The sequence below is a fragment of the Equus quagga genome, chromosome 3 (genome assembly GCF_021613505.1).
Source record: "Equus quagga isolate Etosha38 chromosome 3, UCLA_HA_Equagga_1.0, whole genome shotgun sequence".
In the NCBI taxonomy this organism is placed as follows: Eukaryota; Metazoa; Chordata; class Mammalia; order Perissodactyla; family Equidae; genus Equus; species Equus quagga.
The window spans coordinates 70,091,758-70,115,495 of record NC_060269.1 but is presented as its reverse complement, the minus strand read 5'-3'; positions in this window follow the sequence as shown (position 1 = coordinate 70,115,495).

Here is a 23,738-nt window from a genome sequence, read left to right as displayed (position 1 = left end):
GGGTGGGCTGCACACAGGACCCAGCCCCTTCCCCTTGCTCCTGTGCATGTCCCCTTCAGGTGCAAAGGGCCACCAGTCTGTCCTGGCCCTCAGCCCAGTGCCTCCCAGGGTGAGGTGTGTGGGTGCAGGAGCCTCAGGACCAGTGAGGCGTTTCCAGGCTCCACGCAGACTTCCGAACTGAAGCTCTGGGCGTAGGTCCCTGCAATCTGTCGTGCAAGAAGTGACCAACATGTCATTAGGCCACTGATGCAAACCCCTAATTAATTTGCAGTTTTATAGAAGCCTGTGGGAAAAGGGCAATGACTCAAATAAATAAATCTCTCGTTTCAAAATCTCAGGCACTATGGCTCAGAAATGGAGAAAACCAGACAGGAGACAGATAGCTACACCCCATGGATGACAACGGCTTCCGCCAAAGAATGACAGTCAAGCCCTTTCTTTGCACCCATACCGACTTAGGTACACTGTCTTCCGTTCTTCCAAACTGCCTTCCGCTGCATCCTGCTCGAATGAGTGGGTCACATGCCCTTCTCCTCCACCAGGTCAAGCGCTCCCTTGAGGGCAAACACTGACTTGTTCATCTCTCCAGCCCCAGAGCCCAGCACAATGCTTGGGACACAGTGGAGTTCAATGAGCTCAACAAAAGTCAGCAAATACTTTACAGCACTCTCTTCGTGCTCAACACTCTGCTAGATGCTTGACTCATATTAACTCGTCTAATCATTACAACCATCCCATTTACAGATAAAGTAAAAGCTCAGAGAGGTTAAGCGCCTTGTTTCCTCATCTGCTCATTAAAGTTATACCATTGAAAACACACAAAGCATTTAAAACAGTGTCTGGCACTGAGTTAGCAACAATATGTTAGTTGGTACTGTTATCTAAATCATAATACTCCTAGAATCATGAACCCTTGGAGTTTAGAGGAGCTTTATGCAGGGTCAGTATTCAACCCCATGTGACAGTGTTTAAACTTCTGATAATCATTCAGAGCACCTGTGTTCTGCCTGTTGTTACAATGCAGTCCTCCCACGGAGGGAGGAGGTTATGGCTGTGGTGTAAACAACCAGATCTTGACCATAGGCGTGGATAATAGGCAGTAGTATGACTTTTCAATCTTTTGTTTTTGTTTTTATTTTTTAATTTGTCTAAATTGTAATTAATTTTTAAAATATATACACTAAAACTAGTGTTTAAAAAATGAATAGAGAATTGTGATCTGATGCTCTTTTTACTGATTTCTGTTACTTTCATAATCTAGGCTTCATTTTATCACCGGGCTTCAACTTAGTTTATATAAATACATTTTTCTTGACAATATGGAAGACACAATGTGGACACTAAAACCATACACATTTGCTGCCCTTAAGAATCTTATCATGCAATGTGTGGGGGACCCATGGAGGGCTGGACAGGAGAGGGGCCGAGGCAAGAGGTCAGACAAGGATAAGGACAGAATAGATGTTTCAAGGAACTTGCAAACTGGTCCAGGTGGCACAGTCAATAAAGATCTTATAGAAAAGCTGTCTTTGAGGTGAGCCTAAGGGAACCCTGTAGATGCCAACAGGTGGTGATGGAGCAGTGCCTTCCAGATGGAGGAAGCAGACTGGGCAGGAGGTCCGAGCTCATGCAGAAGCTGCTAACCAGTCCCTGCTCTTCCCTGCCAGCAGCTGTCCTCCGCCTCGGCCCCGCTGGGCTTGCGGCTAGTTCAGGGCAGAGCCTGAATGTTCCCTCTGGCTCCTCCGTGAGTCCACGCTCCCTTCCTTGGTCTGGCTCTCTCCCTCTCATTCCCTCTCTCACCTCCCCCCATCTAGGCGATACCTCATGACTGAGATTCTCTAACAAGACAAGGGGAGATGTAGCCTCCTCACTAACAAGAGGGGAAAGCTGTCTCCTCCCAAATCGATCTGCAACTATTTGAAATGCACACAAACTGTAAGGGTTTCTCTCAGCAGAGGACTTGTCCCCAGCAGCTGGTGTCACTTTTCCCCCCAAAGTGATGAGGAGATAGGCAAAGAAATATATTTCTTTTCTTACAGCATCAAAACTTGATGACTATCGTTATTTACTGTAAAAATAACATTATGCACTCTGAAAGAAATGTTAAAAGATATATTTTAAAGACAAAAAATCTCACCCATAATCCCACCCATAACTTTAATGTAATCTCAGCACCCTAACAAAACTGTTAGCCATTTTTGAATTCCCTCCCAGTCTCCCTCCACATGCACTGATTTCACATACGTGTAATCATTAGCAGAGCTAATTTCGTGAAAAACTTCTATCTCTACAAACAACCCAAGCTTAAGCATTTTAAAATGAACTTAATACAACAGGATGACTCTGAGTGACACCAATTCTGAGTTGTTGTTGTTGTTTTTCAAATGTTGAAACACAAAAAAACAGTGGCCTGGACTTGGAGCAGTCCCACCTGGACAGGAATGAGCACCCAGACTTCGGGAAACGTGCTGCGGGACTCTGACGACCGACGGCACTGGCAGGCCGAGCCCGCAGCAGGAGTGGCTTCTCGAGAACAGAAAGACAGTTCATCCCACAGCTGGGCAGGCTGCTGCGAGGGAAAGGCCTTCCTCTCCTGGCTGGGGTGAGCCTGAGCCAGTCCCAACACCCTGACAGCTTCAGATGCTGCTCCCGGACACGAGGAGGTGGCGGGACCCCATGAGGAGCCCGCCCGGGGAGGTCCCAGTGTCTCTGGGCCTGTATGTAGTTGTTATCACTCCCTGTTTGGTCTTCCCGCTGTTACCCCCAGGCTTTTAGCAGAGACACTTAGAGGTTACAGCCTGTCCTGGATATCTGAATTATCCCAGGGCTGCTGGAACAGATTACCACAGATCTGGTGGCTTAAAACGACAAAATGTATTCTCTCACAGGCAGAGGCCAGACGTCTGAAAACAAGGTGTCGGCAGGACAGGGCTTCTTCCAAAGGCTCAGGGCCTCCTTCCTTCCGTCTTCCAGCCTGGCTCCAGGTGCCCGTGGCTCCTGTCACCCTCGCCCCATCTCCCCCTTCACATGGCCTTCTCCTCTGCGTCTGTGGCTCCTCTTCTGTTTCTTAGGAGAGCACTTGCCGTGGGATTTATGACCCACCTGGTAATCTAGGATGATCTCCTCTTAACATTGCTAACTTAATTAATTGCGTTTGCAAAGACCTTTTTTCTTGGTGAAAAAAGCCACATTCACAGGTTCCAGTTGATTCTTTTTTTGTGTGGAGGGGCAACCATTCATGCTGCTAGAGTTGAGGTGTGGGGAATTAAAGCCAGAGATTATACCACCTCTGGGACAAAGTAGACAAGTGGAGAGCAGCATTCCCAACCCTGCAGCCAGGGGCGGGACAGCAGCTCCAACAGGGGACAGCCGGGCACAATGCGGATGTCAGAAGGGTGTAAAACCGTGACAAAGAGACCGAATCCCAGGACCCAAGGGACTGGGGATTTCTCAGGGATATCTCCCTATGAAGGCAGTGGGGCAGCAAGAAACCACTTTGAGTTTCTGGTACTGATTCTGCTTCCTTCCAAGATGGCCATGCAGTAGGAAGACTATATCCCTCCTATAAAACCATGTGGGTCCTCTCGTCTGGCCTCCTCGCATCCTCACTGTCTCACAAAATAACCAGTATCTCTAGGGGAAAGACACATGCCAAGATAAGAAGACATTTGAGGGCATCACCATTTCACAAGCAAGGGTTCCAGTACCGATTCTGACACGTGTGGGGTTTTCTTCCCCACACCGACGAGCAGTTCTCCAAACACTAGCAGGCTGTCCTGCAATTCAGCTCAGTTCTGAGACTATCTACCCAGAGATGGGTCAGATCCCACAAGCTAAGCACGCAGTCCTAGAAGACTACCCCCACCCTTCAGACACCAATGCCAAGTCCAGGTTGTCACCTGTGCTTCTGACCAAGTGGTTATAGATCAGAGTCCCCATGATCCCCTCCTTGGGTTCACTTAATTTGCTAGAGCAGCTCACAGAACTCACAGAAACATTTTACTTCCTAGATTACCAGTTTATTATAAAAAGATATAACTCAGGAACAGCCAGATGGAAGAGATGCGAAGGGAAAGGGATGCGGGAATGGGCGCAGAGCTTCCATACTCCATCTGGGCAAAACCTCCACGTGTTCTTCAACCCGGAAGCACTCCAAACCCACTGTTTTGGGTTTTCTGGAGGCTTCCTTACATAGGCAAGATTGATTAAATCTTTGGCCATTGGTAACTGGACTCAGTCTCCAGCCCCTCTGCCCTCTCTGGAGGTCGGGGGTGGGACTAAAATTTTCCACCCTTTAATAACATAGTTAGCTCCACTGGCAACCGGCCCCCCTCCTTAGGTGCTTTCTAAAAGTCACTTCATTAATGTAACGTAATACACCTTTATGGCTCTCATCCCTTAGGAAATTCCAAGCATTTAGGAGCTCTGTGACAGAAACAGGGTCAAAGACCAAATACATATTTCTTATTATAAATCATAATATTACAATAAGAAAATCAGTATATTAGATTATTGTGTGCACTAAAAGTAGAATAACTAGAAGAGAACAACCAATTATTTAAAATTAGTCTAAAAAAATTGTTTGCAAAGAACAATTTTTAAAAAATTAATATAGCTCTCACACAAATTATAGTGAACACATATTTTAACTCAGATTTATGTAGCTCACTAAAACCAACTGAATGGTAAAGTTGGTTCACATGAGAATTTGAGAGATTGGCTATGCAGTCAATGGAAGAAAGATTACTGGACTATGACTGCTAAATCAGGCCCAAAAGTGGTCTCATGGAGCGAAAGAAAAAAAAAACCTGTAACCTCTCAGGTTATCTTTTTCTGCCAGACAGAAATTAGCTCTTATTTATCAACAATCTCAAGGATGAGCCTGACATAACATGAGCCCTAATTAATTATAAGCAGTAAGTGAAAAGCACACGCTCCTGGAGAGTCAGGCAGTCCCTGAATGGGATGAGACCGTGCTCCAGCATGACACTGAAAGGGCTTCAATTATCCCTCACCTTAGTTCCAAGTTTTGTATAGTTTTTCTTAAGTGAGATAAGGGAAGGTATAAGCCATATGAAACAGAAAGAAGAAAGTGCAAAAATAGAAAAATAGAGGCATTTGGCATAAGATATGTAAATGTTTTTAAATAAATACCGCACTATAAATAAACAGCAGAAGGAATTCAGCTGAGAAAGGAATTTGTGATTTGGAAAACCAGATTGAGGAAATCTCTCAAAATAAAAAATTACTAATAGAAAATGTAAAAGAAAAGCCAAGAGAAATGGAGAATGGAAGTTAAAGTACTGGTATTTAGATTAAGAAGAAATCACAGAAAGAGAGAGCAGTATAAATAGAAAGGAGAAAATATTTGAATGGTGAAGATATATTTTCTGGAATTGCCAAAGGATGAATATCTCAGATAGAAAAAACCCATAAACGCCAAAGAAAGGAGGTTAAAAAACACACACAAATACACTTCAGAGAATTTTAAGGACATGTATTTTATAAAGAGAGAATATTATAGAAATTTAAAAAGAGAAAGAAGAGAACATTCAAAGAAACAAGAATCTGATTGATGTCAGATTTTTTAAAAACAACACTGGTAATATTTCCTAAATTTGACCGTTTATCCATCCTGTGACCCAGCACTTCCACTCTCATCGTATACTCAAAAGAAATTTCTTAGCGTGTACAAAGATTGATATATACAAGAACATTCGTATTGTCACTGTTCATCACAGCAAAAGATTTGAAAACACTCAAATGCTGGTCGACAGGCGATGCGTGAACCAAGTGTGGACCAGTCACATGACAGATTATAAGCAGAAGTGAATAAGCTATATTAACTTGCAATGATATGCATAAATCTTAGCATTTTAATGTTAAATGGAAAAATAACCCCCCAAATTACATAGATCTTCATATTTTTATAGAGTCTTAAATAACTAAAATCAAAATAAGTGTTGAAAGACCACATATAAGTGAAATGAAACAATTTAAAAAGCAAAGCTTGGGTGGCCCAGGAGTCACAGGTTTGGATCTTGGGTGCGGACCTACACACTGCTCATCAGCCATGCTGTGGTGGAGTCCCACATACAAAATAGAGGAAGACTGGCACAGATGTTAGCTCAGGGACAATCCTCCTCAAGCAAAAAAAGAAGAAGGTAGGCAACAAATGTTACTCAGGGCCAATCGTCCTCACCAAAAAAATAAAAATAAAAAGCAAAGCAAGAAAATGATTGACATAGGGCTCAGGATAAGGTTTGCCTTAGATAGGAGGAGCCAGATATTCCATGGGATGGGGCAACCATATGGTTCCACATAGGTTATTGTCAATGGCCCAGCTTTTATGTGCACTGATGGCTTTGTGCACGCTCATTACATTATCGAAAGTAACTAAATAAAATTGCATGTTCCAGTGATGACAGTGAGTGGTGTACTAAGGATGTAATTAATCCATTTCTGTGCATCTAAGGTCCACAGAGAATTTGAAATAGGAAAAAGGGAAAAAAGGGTAATTTGGTGGAGATATCATCAAATATGAGGTCTCTTGTGGAGAACAGGAAAAGTCAAAAAAGAAAAAGTAAATGGAATAAAATAGCAAGTAAAAAAATAAATAATAGCCATGGGGGGACTTTCCCTATCATCTTCTGGGTCACATATGTAAGATATCTGTGTGATACATGACACTAAGGAGCCATTCTCGCCTCTTCATGATAAAGCCAGTTAACATGAAAATGCTCTGTCCACTATAAAGAGACATTGCTAAATTGAACTCTGTTTCTAGGGCAGCTCCTACCAGAAGGCAGTTGCTAAGTTTCTAGAGGGAACCAGCTCTGGGAAAACTCTTAATTAGCCTAGTCATCCCACGCACATTAAATGGTTACCGCTCTATGGAAAGCAGAGAAGAGGAGTCAGACTGATGTTCTCCGGATGTAAGAAAAGCACACAAGGTTTATGGTTCCCAGTGGACCAGACAGAGGTTTGTAGCTAAGAGAAGCTCAAAGCAGCTCCAGACTAGAGAAATAGGACAGGGTACTCCTTGGTTTTTGAAGAAGCAGCAAGACTACCCCTGAAAAAGAGAAGTGAATCATCAGCTGCAAGAGAAGTTACAAGCTGAAGTCCCAGACTCACAAAGCTGGGCTCCAGAAATTAGGAGAACGTTAACAACCAGAGTAAAATTGGAGTCAAGTCCCAAAACATAATATAGGTTATTTAGAAGAGTTACAGAAAGAGTTAGTCACAAATTACAGTTAAATGTGCCACATAATTTTTTTTCACTAAAAAATTCTAAACTATCTCAAACTTTTCAGCCACTAAAACTAAAAGGAGTGACTTTGGGTTTGTTTTTTTTTTTTTTTTTTGAAGTATAATTGATATACAGTATCCTATTAGTCTCAGACATATATCAAGTGATTTTGATATTTATATGCATGATGAAATGATCAGCATGAAAATTCTAGTTACCGTCTGTCGCCATACAAAGTTACTGTAATGTTATTGACTATGTTCCCTAGGCCACACATTACATTCCCATGCCTTACTGATTTCGTAACTGGAAGTCTGTACCTCTTAATCTCCTTCACCCATTTCACACACACCCCCCAACCCCTCTCCCCTCTGGTAACCACCAGTTTGTTTCCTGTATCTATGAGTCTGTTTCTGTTTTGTTTTGTCCATTTGTTTATTTCGTTTTTTAGCTTCCACATATTAGTGAAATCATATAGTATTTGTCTTTCACTGTCTGACTTATTTCACTCAGCAAAATACCCTCTAGGTCCATCCATGTTGTTGCAAACGGCAAGGTTTCATTCTTCTTTACGGTTGAGTAATATTCCATTGTGTATATACCACATCTTCTTTATTCATTCATCTATTGATGGACACTTAGGATGCTTCCATAGCTTGGTGATTGTAGATAATGCTGCAATGAACATAAGGATGTATATATCTGTTTGAATTAGTGTTTTTGTTTTCTTCAGATAAATACTCAGAAGTGGAATTGCTGGATCATATGTTAGTTCTACTTTTAATTGTTTAGGGAAACCCTATACTACCTTCCTTTGTGGCTGTACCAATTTACATTTCCACCAACAGTGTATGAGGGTTCCCTTTTCTCCACATCGTCACCAACACTTATTTCTTGTCTTTTCATAATAGCCATTCTGACAGGTATGAGGTAGTATCTCATCGTGGTTTTGATCTGCATTTCCCTGGTGATCAGTGCTGTTGAGTATCTTTTTATGAGCCTGTTGGCCATCTGTATGTCTTCTTTGGAAAAATGTCTCTGCCCATTTATTAATCAGGTTGTTTCTGTTTTTGATATTAAGTTGTGTACGTTCTTTATGTCTTTTGGATATTAACCCCTTATTGGATGTATGATTTGTAAATATCTTCTCCCACTCTGTAGGTTGCCTTTTTGTCTTGTTGATTATTTCCTTCACTACACAAAATGTTTTTAGTTTGATGTAGTCTCATTTGTTTATTTTTGGTTTTGCTGCCCTTTCCTGAGGAGACTGGTCCAAAAATATATTGCTAAGACTGATACTAAAGAACTTACTTCCTATGTTTTCTTCTAGGAGTTTTATGGCTTTAAGTCTTTAATCTATTTTGAATTTATTTTTGTATATAGTGTAAGATAGTGATCTACTTTCATTCTTTTGCATGTAGGTGTCTAGTTTTCCCAACACCACTTATTGAAGAGACTGTCTTTTCCCCATTGTATATTCTTGGGTCCCTTCTCATAAATTAATGGACCATATAAGTGGGGATATATTTCTGGGCTCTCTATTCTGTTCCATTGATCAATCTGTCTATGTTTGTGCCAGTACCATACTGTTTTGATTACTATCACTTCGTAGTATAGTAGTTTGAAACCAGGAGGCATGATACCTCCAGCTTTGTTCTTCTTTCTCAAGATTGCTTTGTGTATTTGGGGTCTTTTGTGGTTCCATACAAATTTTAGAAATTTTTGTTCCAGCTCTGTGAAAAATGCCATTGGTATTTTGATGGGGATTGCATTGCATCTATAGATTGTTTCAGGTAGTATGAACATTTTAACAATATTAATGCTTCCGATCCATGGGCATGGTATATCTTTCCATTTATTCGTGTCTTCTTCAATTTCTTTCATCAATGACTTATAGTTTTCAGAGTACAGGTCTTTCACCTTAGAAAGAGTGACTTTGAATCCCTAAGTGTCCAAGGGCATAGCAGTGGCCCACCACAAGCAACTTTTTTATTTGAAGTTCTGTTTTCAATCTTAAAAATTCCTATAAATTTGTATATATCCAGTTTCATAGAAAAATATTTTTAGTGCCTTACTATTAAGCAAAAGTTAATGTTTCAGGTCTCGCATCCCCTGACGCATTGACACAAACTCCATTTTGAGAAGAATTGCATTAATTATCTTTTTTCAGTTCAAGTTTTACCTATTTGACTTTTATTTAGGAAAAATATGTATTTCTGATACGTACTTGGAAATTCAAAAGCATAATTCCCAGAAGGTTGAAGAGCAATGGAACAGTTGCCCACATTCAGAAGCTGGCTCTCCTGTTGACTTCCTGTGCCCATTCACGTCTTCATCTGTACAACGGGGACTTTCACACTCACCTGAGACAGGGACTTCCCCTTCTTCCTGGGAACCTCGCGAGACCACCTGCCCCAGCTCCCCTGCAGGTAGGTCTGGCTCCCTTCTGATGAAAAAACACAAGCAGAAAAGCCCCCCATGTCCCTCTTTCTCTTTCTTCCCCTTTCTTCAGGCCCTCTCCCCTCCCTGGCCGCCTGCGGAGCCATGTGTGAAGACTGAAGGACCCTCGGCAGCCCAAGTCCCCACGCACAGATCTCCTGACACTGGGCTCCACTTGCTGGGCTTTTCCTTTGTAGGAAATAAAAGTGTATTGTATTAAGCCATGGAGATATCAGAGTTTATCTATTACAGAAGTTAAGCATTACTTAAAGTAATACACACCTCTCGAAAAATGTGTTGAGGAGTGAGTGAGATAATTCACATAAAGTAAGTAACACCTCGAGTGTCATGGAATGTGCACTCCTGTCAACTTGAGGCCATGGGACCCTGGAACTCTGCTGTCACATCCTATCAATCTATGTCTTAAATTGCAGGGTAAAGTTAACTGCAAATAACAAAGTCACGGAATCAAGCTGTCACAAATTGGCCTCTGTGCTCCTAAGGCATTTGAAGCATGTGTATTGACAGGAAAAAGCAGGAAGAAATAAAGAAAGAAGAGGAGAATGTAACTGGAGTTGGAAAATAATATTCAAATGAATTTACAAACCTAGTTTGGGCCCAAAAGGGCAGGAGAAAGAGAAGGGGCTTTTGCTGTGTTCTGTTCTCTGCCAGTTGGAGGAATGAGAAATTCACATTGGTTGTCTCATTTCTTCTTCAGGATAATCCTATATATTATTCTCTCCATTTACGATTGAGAATTGGTGCTCCAAAGCAACGAGATTCACAGGTTATAGGCAGCACAACTGGATTCACACCTGAGTTGTTCTGGTTCTAATGTCTCTGCTCTTTGCGATGGAAGCCTTTGACCTCTCGACACTTCTGATTCCGTGCTGAACAGGGGCCAACCGCTCTGCTCGTGGGACAGGGTCTGTGATGAAACAGGTCATTAATGAAAGCGTTAAGTGTGATGCAAACACAGAGGCCATTTAAAATGGGCTCTCTGAAATGGAAGCAGGGCTCAAACAGAGCCCACTTTCAAGGGGGCCTGGTTTAAACGGCCAACTGCTGGAGAGGAAAGGCATTAAAGGAAGCGCCTTTCTGCTGGGCTTGCAAAACGTCAGGTTCATGAATTCAAGAGCAGATTAAAGAGGAGAAAACAGGGCTTTAGACTGCAGCCTCAGGAGTTTCCTGCTTCGCTCAGGCCAGGAGGCTAGTTTTTCCACTTGTGCAATTAAGCTATGCTATCCAGCCTCGCTCTCAGTTTTCAATTAATCTGCAATAATGAATTTAATGACTAAAATGCATTTGGTAATTGAGGTGCCTGCTGGCCAGGTCACCTCCCCGTGCCCATCTGACAGCAAACTTCCTCCACTATTCCAAGGAAAAGTGGGGTGGTAGGGGCCCTGTCCCACCCCCACCCTGCTGCTCCCCCTGACTAAGTGGAATGCCCCACAGACAGGAGAAGGAGCTGCCCGGTAGAGAAGGTCTCAGAATACTAAGTCACAGACAGAAATTGCTACTTGGGGCACAACCTTTGATTTTTGCTTCTAAGTGAGAGCTCATGACATGTCCCAGCCATATTATCTCCCTGGCCTGTGGCAGCTGTGATAGAATGGGGAGGGCATTAAACTCGGCTTAGGACGTTCTTGATAAAGATCCCAGGCTGTTACAAGCAGGTTGACTTCGGAGAGTTAGCACCTATCTCTCAGTTTGCTCATCTGGAAAACGAAACTAATAGAAGTGACTCAGAGTCACAGTGAAGGGCGAACACATGTGATGGGCACTTGTCTCAATGTCTCCTTCTACCCTGAGGGGCGTGATGGGGCTGCGCAGGGGAGCAGGAGCTGCAGACGCACAAAGTAGGGAGAATGGGGGTGGGGCGTGGGCTAGGCAGAAGGAGTCCACCGGCAGGAAGCAACAGGGAAGTGATGGAGGAGGAAGTGCCGACGGGCAGTCGAGATTCACTGAAGGAAATGAGCAGATAGTTGGAGAAGGAGATGTAAGGAAGGATAAAAGCAAGTGGGAGTGGTGCAGGGTCGGTGAGCCGCGGGGTCGGTGAGCCGAGAGTCGAAAGAAAGATTTCTTGGACTCTCAAGGTCTGGCAGTAGTGCTCTTTTATTCAGAGAATAGTGTGGACAGGACCCATGGGCAGTCAGAGCTGCTGCCACTGCCGTTGCTGCCGCTGCAAACATGGGTGGAGAGTAAGGCTAAATTTAAGGCATAGGTATGTGAGTTATCTCTTTACAAGACAAAGGAAAGAATATGTAAAAAGAGTTGTTAAAATGGTATCAGTGTGGTAGGGTTCTGGTTATGGGGTGGTCCTATAACTTTTAGATAAGAATCAAACCAGATTGAGTAAATGGCAGAAGCCACCGCTTAAATATTATCTTCAGCTAAAGACAAGGAGGATATTGGGGCAGGGGGGTCAGTTACATGAGGTTGCCAGACAGTAAACAACTTAAGTCCTTGCCTTCCCCATTAAGAGTTTCCAGAGATGAGGTCATCTCCCCTTCCTCCTGGTGCAGAGGGAAGACACCCCCACAGATGGAGACTTCCTTCACAATTGCAAATGTCTCTCATCAAAGGGCCAGCAAATTCCACTCCTCAGAGCCCCCTTCTCATCTGCAGTTTTAAAAGTAACCAACCTGGGGCTGGCCCCGTGGCCGAGTGGTTAAGTTCGCGCGCTCCGCTGCAGGCGGCCCAGTGTTTCGTCGGTTCGAATCCTGGGCGCGGACATGGCACTGCTCGTCAGACCACGCTGAGGCAGCGTCCCACATGCCACAACTAGAGGAACCCACAACGAAGAATACACAACTATGTACCGGGGGGCTTTTGGGGAGAAAAAAAAAGGAAAAAATAAAAAAAAATCTTTAAAAAAATAAAAGTAACCAACCTAAAAATCCTCAACAGGAGGATGGAAGAAACGCTGGGGGCCCATCCTGTCCTTCTGCTCCCAGCCTCTCAGCCACCGCAGATTACAAATTCACGAGGTACAAGGACTGCAGGGGTTGTATGTAAAGATGGGCTACAGAGCTCTCCAGACCTATTTAGAGTTGCAAGAATTTTTTCTTTTCTTTTTTGGCAAAAAAAAAGGCTGACAGGATCAGCCTTCTGCCTGCACGGGACAATATAATCTGCTCGCTTTTGGAAGCAGCTGGGAGCCTCAGCCAGGAAGCCAGCTCTGGGAAAAGGCAGCCCAGGCCTTCCGCCTGATCACAGCACTGCCCTCGGGCTGCAGTTCACAAAAGAAAGAAAGAGGCCTTGAGTGCAATTCCCCAGGGGAGGGCAGGGGCCTGGAACACCTGCCAAAGTAGAGGGAGCCTCATCAGGTCCCTGAGGTCAGACTCGGATCTCCCCAGGTGGGAGTCCTGGGCCAAGAAGGGAAGGTTCTGGGAATTTGACTTGGCTTCAATTCTAAGGAGAATGAGCTACAGGACAATGCTGGGGTCCAGGGACTGGGAGTCAGTGAGGGCATCCCAGAATAGGACACCACCTTGGAGAACGTCAGTGGGTCAGGCCAGGAAGGTACACAGTGACTGTGGGATGGTGTTGTCTTTGCTGCCAGAGACATCAAGCCTGATGCAGGGATGAAGGCCGTTGTCAAGGGACAGCACATCCCAGCTTTCCCCTCCTTCATGCTGGAAGAGGATATAAGTCACGTGGGCTATCTTCCTGAAGCTGAATTGCCTCTGTGGACGTCTAACTCAGGCTGGAGGTTACCTGCCTCTGGATTCACCATGCTTGAAATGGGGAATCAATTTCTTTAAAAATCATCTGCCCCAGGAAACACAGCTCAGGTACCGAGAACGTCAGAGGAAGAATGTCACGGCGGGGGAGGGGAGGGAGTGACTGCCTTGATGGCCTGATGTGTCAAACTTATGGGTGGGTATCCAAAAATATTGGCTGCTCTTCATTCATTCATTCAATAAACATGTATTGAGTGCCTCCTTTATGACACTGGTCTGCCATATATATGCTATGAGAAAGAGAGAAGTCCCCTGCCCTCAGAGATCCAGGAAAGCAAATGTTAAACCAGGAATTACGAAAGACTTTGAGTGACGTGCTCAAGCATACCGACAGCAGGCGAGGATGGAAGGTCACAGGAGGTAGGACGGGGAGGTGGTCCTAAAAATTATTTAGTGCAGACCCTCATCTCTCCCGTAAGGAAAGCAAGTCCTAGGAAGGGGGCCTCCGTGAGTATAGTTTACTTCTGATGTGAAACGAGGAAGGTGCTTCCAGGCATTGTCATCTCCCCGTCTCCCTCCTTGAGCTAAAGGAGATGGAAGCTTTGAATCTGAGTCTTAGCTCTCCCACGAACTCTCACGGATGACCTCAGCCTTAAACGATTTCTCCTTCGTCCAAATTCAAAGGCCTGCTCAGACAGGACACACCGCGTTCTGTCTGGAGTGTACTGACCACATGCACCTCTTCCACATGGGTCGCTTGCTCCTGACATCCTGCTCACCTAGGGGGCCATACTCTACAGAAGAGAGAGTTAATGGTATCCTCAGAGGTGGACCTGGAGGACACAGGTCACTGTCCCAGAGGTCTTTGAGGTAATCTTGCGGCTAGACCCCCACTCTAATCTTGGACCTCTGCTCCTCAGAGATGGGGCTCCAGCTTCTGCTCTTTAAAGCCATACCTGTTCCTCATAACCCTGGACTGCGATCAGCCGATTCCCTTTGACTGTGCCTGACCCGGAACTGAGGGCTACATTCCGTTGCCTGCCTCCTGCCTCCTCGAGTACAGCTAACTGCTGCCTCCCACCTGCCCTCACCTGAGCTGACCACCAGCAGTCTGGACCACTGCACCAGGGTCAGCGCTCTGAACCTCGTCAGGACAGATGCCCCAACCTCAGTGTCTGCTGGGATTTCTGGTTAAGTATCTCACATAACACCTGTCCTCTCTCCTCATCCTCTAATGGATTGGTTTCAGACCTGTTTCAACAAATTTCCACATATATAATTCTCTCTAGTTACAGACCCACAGCAAACACCAACCCCTCCTCAGAGTCCCAGTTCTAGGTTCTTAGCAACACGCCCTTCTAGGACGTGCAACACGGTCTTTCTTTTCCACCGAAGGTCTCACATGAGGTTGATTTTCAGGGGTCTTTGAGTCATGGACAGGTCCTTCCCTTGTGGGTGAGCTTCCAACGGCTCACTGAGCCAAGGGCACATCGGATGACTTGGCCAACCTCCAACTGCCGTGACGACAGCAGAGAGGCCAGAGTGGCCGTGTCTCCTGGGCCAGCCCAGCCTGGTCCACTGTCCTCAACTCCTATTCTAAGCTCCCAGGCTCATGCTGTCCACCCTTAGCTGCTCTCACCTCAGATGCCTGGCAGTCACGGGGATGCTGCCAGTACTCCAGAGGAATAAAACATAAACAACACTGCTCAGGTTTAGCATTTTTCACCCATGTTTTCACTGCGCCCCACTCTCCCCTCCTATTTTTCTTCTCCTCTCCTCCTCCTTCCATCCCACTACTTACAAGGAAAAAAATAGTAACCAACAGGAAGGCTAATTCTAAGTTTGTGCAGCCCCAGCGCATCCCGGTTCGCCTTCAGTCCTGTTGTTTTCTCCTGCGTCGGGCTTTGACAAGACTGATGACATTTACGTTTTCCAAAAGCTTCCAGAAGAGGCACTTAAGCTGCAATCACCTCCATCTAATTTCCCCAGTCAAATGGGCTTTTTTTTTGCTTAAATCACACAACAGAACTAAAGCCTGAGCTGCCCTGACAACCTGTCACCAAATAGGGCTCAGCCCAAACGGGCTGCCTCTCCGCCAAGGACAAAAGGGGAAAATGCACTGAGTGGCCTGAGAGTGAAGTGGAACGGCTGGAGCAGGAGAGGAGATTGGCATGGGTCCATTTGTGAAAGTTCTGGAACAGGTGGCTCAGTACTGTTTGGGGCCCAGAACAAACAGAACGTGTGTTCATGTCTCTAGAGAGGAAGCAACAGGGCGCTGGTGCTGCGAGGGGCCCGTCACCCCACCGCACAGGGGAGCCTCCATCCCTGGGTCAGCCAGCTTACGGCAGAGCCCCAAGGGGAGGGTGCAAATACTTTCCACAAAACTCTGGCTAGAAGGATTAGCGTCCTGGGGAAACTAAGGCCCAGATCTTTTGCCCACAGCTGCACGATGACTCAGAACATGGAGGAAGGATTCTGGATGAAACCTTGCATCCGTTCTTTAAATAAATGTATTTATTGAAGAACTATATACGTACAGAAAAGTATTCAATTATAAGGGCTCATCTCAAAAAGTTTTTACCAGGTAAATTCATTCGTGCAGCCTCCACCCAGAGCGAGGGGAGGACACCTCAAGAAGCCTTGTCATGCTCCCTCTCTAACTGACTTTGGTCACTAACTCTCCAAAAGGTATCGTCATCCTGACTTCTAAAACTATGAATTCGTTTTGTCTACTTTTGTACTTTATATAAATGGAATCGTATGTATATTGCCTACTTTTCTGTGTCTAATCCATGTTAGAAATGGCAGTAAGGTCATTCATTTCCATTGTTTTATGATGTTCATTGTATAATTATATCACAGCTTGTTTATTCGTCATACCATTAACAGACATTTGAGTTATTTCCAGGTCGAGGCTGTCGTAAACAACGCTACTCTGAACAATGTTATATCTTGGTGCACACTTCTGTTTGGGTGTAAACCTGGGAGGAGAATGCTGGCTCGCAGGATGGGTGTGTGGTGGCTTTAGCATATGCTGCCCAGCAGCTTTCTAAAGTGTTGCACCCCTTCATGCCCCCGCCAGCGGAGGACGAGCGTTCCAGTTGCACTACATTCTCCCCAGCACTTGGCGTTTCATTTCAGCCACTTTGGTGAATGCACAGGGTTTTAATTTGCATCTCTCTGATTACTAAAGATTTGCTTCTTTTTGTATGCTACTGACTGGATATTTTTTTAATGCTTCTGCCTATTTTTTCTGATGGATTCTCGTCTTTTTCTCATTGATTTATGGGAATTCTTTATGCATTCTGGAGATAACTTCCTTGTTTGTTACATGTATCCGGGCAGAAAGGGTGACGTGTCACTTACAGAGAGCTTCATGCCACCCGTCTCAACTCCTCACTTTTTTCCTTATCCATCTCCTAGCTTTGTTTTAGGCCTGATGTCACTCACCCCATCCTCTCCACCATCACCCAGGCTCCCAGACATTTCTTGTTCTATCACTTCCATGTGGCCGGGACGCAGGTACTGTGAGCATCACATCCCAGAGGCACTGTGGTTGTCCTCAGACAGTTACCTGCTTGCCCAGTCCTCATACTCCAGCCTTGGGCCACATGCCAGCCCTGACACAGCCACCAGGCTCACCTGCGACCAAGCTCAGAAAGGATCAGGGGACGGGCGCAGAAGTGAGAAGTGCAGAGGGAGTGGCGAAGTGCTCTCATGTTCTCTGAAGCATGAGAACAGCATGGGGGAGCAGGCGTAACAGCGAGAGGGCCTTTTCAGAACCCAAACAGTAAACACTTGAGAAAATACCCACTTGTATAGAAGAACATTTGTCTCATAAGTGAAAAGGCTGCTGGTCTGGCTGGGAGTCAGGAGGCCAGGGGCTCACCCCATCTCTGCCTGGGGTGCACAGCTTATTCCGGTTTGCCGGGGATGGTTTCTCTTTCCCAGTTTTAGCTCCTGAAGTCCTGCATCCTAGGAACCCCTCAGTGAGAGGGGGATTGTTCACCCCCTTGCTGCTTCTAAGTGGCTGTGTGTCTTGGGGAAGCCTACTTTCCTACTCCAGGCAACAAAATCTTCATCTATAAGTTGAGTTGGGAGTAGGATAGTGGAACTTTACTCTTCCTTCCATGTCTGACTTCTTGTTGTTATTGTTCTAGGATTCTTCTAGTAACTCACAATCAAGAGGCAGATGCAAAAGTTCCATGATGGTGGTGAGCATACGCCTGTCTTTGTGTTGACCTTTCCCAAATAATACTGGCTCCCAGGTACTAAGTGCCACAGTGTGCAGGTGCTGTGTAATCTGCTCTACATTCACAATTCCCTTTAATCCTCATGACATCCCTGGAATGTAAGCATTACCGTGACCATTTCCTTTACGTATGGGGAAACAGCGGCTCAGAGAGTTTGAGCATTGGGCCCAATATAACACAGCTGGTCCACAAAGAGGAGTATTCAGCCCCAGTCTGCCTATTTCCAAAGCCCTGGGCTTAGCCCGAGCGTGTTACACCAGCTCAGATCTAACTGCTCTGTGCTTTCACGTCAACACTTGTAAAATGCTGCTCTCTCACTCCCGGCCCCACAGCTGTCCCAGGACAAGGTGCTTTCATATGTATCATCTCATCTGATAAGTACCTGACGGGGTTGTCATGCGATCAAGAGTGAGCCTTGAAAAATTAAAAACTTTCTCTAAACAAAAGGGATTGTTATTAATAATGCCTGGAGAAAGCCAAAGCATATCCACAAGGTTTAGACAACTAGAATGTGGCAGGTTGGAACAAATGCTTCCTCTCTGAAATGAGCCTTCCAAATTTGATGTTCCATATGCTGAAAGAGACCGGAAACTCATCTACAAGGAGAAAAAAAGGTATGAGAACAAAAGTGAAAGCAAGAGTCAGGGGACCCATCAACCAATATCGCGGAGTCTACTCCCATCCACATGAGGATCTACCGGAAAGGCGAAGATGTGGACATTAAACTGTATTTCCCGGGCTGGCGTCGCATCTCAGACAGTATGAAAATCTATGTCAGACCATCTCTGAATTTGGAGATTGGACTCAGTGGTTGAAAGGCTAGACAAGCCTTGGCCTAGATAGCAAGAAAAGAAAACAACGGAACACCGAAAACAACAAAAACCAAGGTAATAATAGGCCTGGAAGAGGTGGGTGAAAAGCCCAGCAGAGAGGACTGAAGATGGTGTGGGACGGGTCTGAGCTACGGACATCAGGAGGATTTTTAGATGTCAGGGGGAGCAGAGAAATACCTACTATAGGCACCTCCCCTCGAGGTCCTAATGGAAACTTAGACCTCCGTCCCAGGAAAATGTTCAAACGTAGAATCACGTACATGGAACGCTCCACATGGCACAGGGGTTCACAGACACACAGCCTATCCCCAGGACCTCTAATCATCACCAAACCCTCATTTTTAAGAGGAGGAAACTTAAGACCCATAAGGTATGGAGACTTCTCCAAGATCAGCAAGCTCGTGGATGGTAGATACAAGAGGGCCCCCCCAAGTTTCCTGTCTCCATCCCAGAACCATTCCCATGGAGGGAGGCTAGCAGAATTGTCTTCGAGGCCAGAGTCTGCATCTGTTGACTTTCCTGTGGACACCCTATAACTATTCTCAGCCTTTCCATCCATATCGGAAGGTCCACTGACGCCCTTGATGTACCCACCGAGCCGTCTGTGTGTTTCTGGTGTTATTCTTCCCAAAGAAGATGCTTTAGGATTCAAGGGAAGCTGAGCTCCCTCCTCCAAAGCTAACAGAGGTCCCCCAGACCCTTGGATGGAGACAGAAATGGTAAGAATAACTGGCCAAAAAAATTCCAGAAATGGTACCAGTCATGATTTGAAACCCCTTTTCCATCCTTTGTCCTAGCTCCAAGCATGGATGTTTTCCGTATTCCTGGAGCCCACCAGGGAGGGAGGGGGCCACTGGCCTTCACCCAGAGGATGCCTAAGAGCTGCCCCCCTTCAACATCTTGAGGCCAAAGCAGGGAGGGTGGGGATGTGCGTGGACTGCTGTGCCAGCACTCCCGGGGAGCAGATGTGGGGGAAATGCCAGGTGGTGTTATCATGAGAGAGTTCATAGCCATAGCGTGGCGCCATGGGGGTGAGTTCTGGAGGGAAATCCTCTGTCTTCATTCCAGGTCCCCTGACTCGGTAGGAGATTGTAACAGCCCCTCAACAGCTGGCTGACGTCCACAAGAAAATGAGCACAGAGACAGCCAAGGTCTTGGGGCGAGTGCTAATTTTATTATCACTGTTAATCTTAATCCTAATGATTGGAAAATTTCAGATACTTTCCACCAGCCCTGCCCAACCCCTGCCACGGCGGCTTCTTCCTCCTCGCTGCCTGGCCCTCAGCTCTCTCCTGCTCACTTCCTCTCTCTCTTCTCCTCATCCTTTCACAAGGCTGTTCAATTAATTTACTTCCAGAAAACAAAATCCACTGTCAGGAGCTTTTGCTTTCGAAGGCCAATTCCCCGCAGTCTTACAACTACTCCTAACAGCGGTGCGTCGAGAGAAAGTCATTAGGAAGAAGAGGCAGCGCTCTGCACGCTCTCCCGGGGACCGGAGCCTGGAGCCTGTGTTCTTTGCTGATGCTGCAGAGCAGTTACGAGCAGAGGCAGGGAGGCCAGACAGAGAGGGCAGCAGAGGCTCTGGCCTGGGGAATGGGCTGCCTGGGAAGCAGAAGCTCCAAGGGCTGGATTCCAGATCCCAGAGGAAACAGTGTGCTACTAGGAAAACCCACATAGCCAGGCTGGACTCCTCTCTCTTAATGCAAGCTTGCATCACCAGTTGCCTGCTGTTAAAATAGATACCTGGGTGGTTGGTTGGTTAGTTGACTGGCTGGCTGGTTGGTTGGTTGGTTGTAGGATCTGTGAACCTACAAAGTCAGAGAGAGACCACGACATCTCTTGCCTCCACAGCCTCAGCACTTCCATCCTCTGCTTTCAGCTCAAAATTGGGCACAAAGGAAAGAAAACACTTCAAAACATGACAGTTTACTGACTGCATCACGGACTTGATTGTGATATCTGCTGGTTTCGGGCTGCCCTGCCCGGGAAAGGAAGCAGTAGCCTGTGTGACGGCTCTTTTGGGACAGCCCCGGCCTCTTCCATTCATCAGGCCCTGAAGCACATGCCTCGTCTTCTCCATTCCTCTGCACCATCTTACGGGAGATGAGCTCTTGTGACTTCTTTTTCTTTTTTAATTTTATTGTGTTTTGCTTAACAAACACTTATGTGAGGCTTACTATGTCCCACACATTCTCCCAAGCATTTTGTAAAGATAAGTTCATTTAATACTCATGCCAACCCTCATTTTATAGATATAGGGAAACTGTGGCAGGGGTAGCTTAAGTAACTTACCTGAGGTCACACGGCCACAAGTGGTAGAACCGGGATTCTGACTCAGGTGAGGCTGTCTCCCGAGTCCCTGCCCTCAGCCAAGATGCTGTGATGCCTCTGTCCTGCTGTGGTCAGAGCCCTCCCAGGCCGGGAGCCGGGCCTTCTCACCGCCTCCCACCTCCTCTCTCTCCACCCCCATCCACACCCTATTGGCTGCCATCATGCTCTGTCTCAAGATCTATCTCCTCCTGCTGACTTTGCCCAGACTTCCTGCCTCTGGAAATACACAGCGTCAACCAACAGCTTGCACAAGACCCAGCCTTATCTTGTCATGGCTCTCCGTTGTTTTAATGTTATAAAGCTCCTCCCCCCATGTGGCAAACTACAACAGTTATACGTGCATATGCTCAGGGGCAAGGCCATTGGAACTGCAGGGGCATTATTGGCCCCGGGGTTTAGCCCCAAGGCCTTCTGAAAAGCACCACCCCCCTGAAACCCGGCCTCCAGCAGAATATGCCCCTGTAAATCCATCCAAACTCAATACACTCACACTTCTGAAGTCACTCAGCTGCATTTGCAGAATGTCTGATGCCCGAACTCCACACATCCCTACCCTAGCCCTCCCACCCGCCTCTGCTTCGGCAGGGCTCAGGCTGAGCAGCTGAGAGACGACGGTGTCCGTATCTGGCCTTGGGCTGCTCCTACACTTAAGGCTCAGGGGGCCGAGCCAGACCCTGCTGGGGGCTGACTGTAGCCCCTTCCCACTGGGGCCTGTTACTCTCAATCAGGTGCCCAGAGACTCCTATGTCCCCTCTGTTGCCCTGTGCTCAGCTTGGGTGAGGCTTCTCCAATCTAAACCTAATTAAAAAACACCCCGTCTTCCAGCTTTCACTAGGAATAAGCTGCTGTCTGCTTCTCTTCCACAATCTGCATCTCATTTATTACCAGTGCTTTCTCCCTTTGGGTCCCTTCAGTTTTCCAGAGCCTATTAAAACAGCCATGTCTGCCTTATTTATGTAAGATTAGGTTACGATATATGCAACTCCCTTCCTTTCATGTCTGGGGCAATTTATTCTTCGTCTTCTCCAGCACGTCACATGCTCGCCATCCTTCGCTGGCAGCCGTCTTTGTCCCAGGCTGGGATTTGAGTTGGATGTGGGTGTTGCCACCAATCATCCTCTATTACTCAGGTTTGCTGGGACGGGAGGAAAAGGGCTTCCTGTGTTTCTGACTTGCAAACTGGGTACATTATTGAATTTCGCCCTCCACAGAGCAAGAGAAGTGTGAGCCATGGGCACCAGATGGCCAGTAATTGGGGCGATGAGCGGGGAGAAAAACCCTGAGACAGTTTTAGCTGTAACACACTGGTTTTCGCATCCCCTCCACAATGCCTGTCTTAGAAACGGGCACCTCCAGATTAAGAAATGCTGCTGGATAAGTGAGGGATGCAGATGCGGAGGGAAGGGGAGGGAAGAGGGACAAGAGTCAGCTTTACCGGATGTTAAGAACAAGCCCCAGCACTTCCTTAGCTTCCCGGGCCCCAGCCAAGAAAAGCCCAGCCTGAGTTAGAGCAGAACTCCGTCTTCAAGTTGCGAGTCTTAGCAACCAGAATTATAATCAAGAGCAACTATATACCTTCAGTTTCTAATCCACCTTCACTGGTACTTAGATGAGCCCTGGTTAACATTAATCTGATCCTCCGAGGACTAAAGAGCTGTGTGGCCCAGAGCTGGACGGCGGCTCTGGGACTCAGGTGCCCGTTCACCTGCCCCCACTGCCCCAACAGAGAGTGGCACGCCATGTCTGTTCTGAGCTCTTTCAGGGTGGCCCAAAGAACCCGCCAGCCAGAAAACAGATGTAGTCAGGACTTCGGTGCCTTGGCAGCAGGATTTAAGGAGCAGGGAGAGGCCCCATGCAGCCCACATTTTTCAACTTGCTCAGGAACGCTTCAAGTGCCCTTGCAGGAGAAAACCCTCTTAATCTACTCCTAGAGCTCAGGACTATAAGGCAAGCTCATCCAAACATGTCACAGATGCTGCCTTCTAGTCATACTAAGCAACCGGATTGAGACCACATTAGTTTTTGATCCCTGGTAACAGAAGAAGAGAAGAGTAGGAAAGTCACAGTCAGTGACAGCCAAGAATATGGGCTCCAGAGTCAGACCACCTAGGTTTGAATCCTTGCTGCACCACTCCGAGCTGTGTGAATTTGGGCAAATTACTTAACCTCTCTGGGCATCAGTTTCCTCATCTGTAAGATGGGGACGATAATAATACCTTACTCAAAGGGTTTGTTGTGAGGATCGAATGGAGTAATTCCTGTGCATGGGAACGGGGCACATTGTAGTGCCCCGTAAACGGCACTGTTGTTAATCTAATTTTTATTATTATTACAGAAAAGATACATTCTTACCCAAAGAGAGAATGAAATTTGGAAAAACTATCTTGAACAGTAACAAGAGCATCCTTTGGCCACTTCAAAGTCTTAGATTGAGACATTGTGCCAACTAGTGACTGCTGCGTCACAACCCCCAGAACTCAGTACAATAGCCATTTTGTTCTCAGACATCTGGGGATGGGCTGGAGTAAACGGACCATCTCTGCTCAAGGCCGTGGGTCTGGCCGGACTCGGCTGCTTGCTGTTACACCCCGGTCTGCTCCACGTGTGTGCGTTCCAGGACTCGGGCTGACCCGGAGCCACTGCCGGGGGAAGCTCTCCTCACGGCGAGAATAAGCAAGCAGGAGCACACAGTTCTCCTCAGGGCGAGACTCAGAAGGGGTACACAGGCTCTGCCACCCCTAGTCCTCTGGTCAGAGCAAACACGAGCCTCACCAACATCCAGAGGCGGAGAATTTCCCGTTCTTCTAGCGGGACTGAGCAGGCTTCAAAGCTACAGGCAAAGAGGGATGGCCGGGCAGGGTGAGGAAGCAGAAGCCTACTGCAGGCCACTGCAAATGGGCCCACGGTGTCCCCCGACGCACCTCCCAGGGTTCCCACTTTATCTAGC